The sequence below is a fragment of the Olea europaea genome, chromosome 7 (genome assembly GCF_002742605.1).
Source record: "Olea europaea var. sylvestris chromosome 7, O_europaea_v1, whole genome shotgun sequence".
In the NCBI taxonomy this organism is placed as follows: Eukaryota; Viridiplantae; Streptophyta; class Magnoliopsida; order Lamiales; family Oleaceae; genus Olea; species Olea europaea.
The window spans coordinates 19646280-19648119 of record NC_036243.1 but is presented as its reverse complement, the minus strand read 5'-3'; positions in this window follow the sequence as shown (position 1 = coordinate 19648119).

Genomic DNA, 1840 nt, shown 5'->3' with positions numbered 1-1840 from the left:
TCACCTTCACCACCATGGAATCGATAATAGAAAGGAGTAAGAAAAAAATATTTCAAAATGGTGTGTGGCTATAAAAGTTGGGAAAAGTCAAGATGAGAAACAAAGAAATATGTATTTGCAATCCCTTTTATGTATTTAATAATCCATTGTTCATGAAGTTGTTGAAAGAGCAGAAAAAGGAAAGTGGCTTCGATCATAAAGGCAGCCTCACATCTCACCACCTTCGACAAAGGTCGTTAAGGAGGTCATCGGCACTAGCGACATCCTGGAATACCATAGCGATCGGCACTCAGTGGTTCTTGCTTCTAACCACTAGATAAACATTAATTTTGATGGAGAGAGGTTGCTCATTCAAATGGTTCATGAAGGTAAACTTTTACAGCTTGATTGGTACTATTATTAACTCAGTTTCATCCAAGGTTGGAAACAGTGAACTTAGGCCTAAGTTTTATACAAAGTTATGTTATAATCATTTTGGTTGGGCTTCAAAATAATGTGAAATTGGTATTGGAGATTTATTTTTACCAATCCCATGTTTTCTGAGTGGGTGTGAAGTTTTTGGGCCATCTGGGCTTAGAAATATTAAGAAGCCAACTTAGTTTGAAGTAATATATTGATGGACTTTGGCGGACTTGGATCAAACATTTTATGCATAATTTGGGATAGATTATTTTATTTGGGTCTCATAGCATCAGATATCATCAAGCCCTTTGGACACTTCTACTGGCTGCTAATGACTTTTATTTGCATTGCCTTACAAATTAATTATTAGGCCCAATGGTTCTATTGGTTTCGTTTGGGCTGACACTTATTCTAAACTGAAGGCAGAAACACTACAGTCTTGGAAACTACAAATTGCAATTTACATACAAAAAGGATTGTCCAGGGTACCGTTTTATCTTAGTGGTGAAAAGCTTATCCAGCAACTGCATTTGATTTTCTTTCATTCAGAAGGAGAAGGTGTCGTCAAGAAAGAATATTTTTTCATGATCATCGGGTTATTCCAAACCCTCATGCCTATATCATGTCTCATCTCCTACTACGACTCTCTGTTCAATATGTTGGCTGCAACTGTTTTATTTCAGCCACCATTTCTATCTGCTCTGCTTGGGCTCTCTTTCGGCAAAAAATGGTAAATAAAATATATAGGAGATGGTGTTACTTCATTATTAAAATTCCTTCAAAGATATAGCATGACAGGAAACTTGGAATTTTATTAATGCTAAAGGCTCGTTTGAAGAATTCAACTCACAGTAACGTGGACAACACATGCATTCACTTTCAAACTCTCTAATTCTTTAGGTTTATTCACTATTGAATTGCAAATTTAATTTGGCACCAAGTGGACATTTTTCTTGTTGCCATGTATGGTTCTCCATATTATAAAGATATCATGGTAAAGTCGCCCTCCGGGGCACTTCTCCACTGGCAAATGATGGGTTCTCTCAAGACTGGTAGTTCAGAGGTCGTGGGTTCGATTCCTAGGGCTCTTGGAAGGCAAGGCATATACTGGAATGCAGGATTTATCCTGGAAGGCAGGAATGTCTTGGAAGGTAAGGCGCAACGTGGGTTGGCTCACTAGGCACTTTGACAGTTCAGTTGGAGAGGCGCTCGGACCCTAGTTAGTAGGAGGCACATCCCGCGATTTAATTGGTCTGTGTGAAGAGGGGTCGGATCACAGACCCAAGGAATAATCGTCGAAGGCGGACACCTTGATAAAAAATAAAATAAAATAAATAAAATAAATAAATATATATATATATATATATATATATACACATACATGGTAAAGTATGATTATCTGGGTATCCTACAAATGTTCGATAAAAAGCCCGGCTCG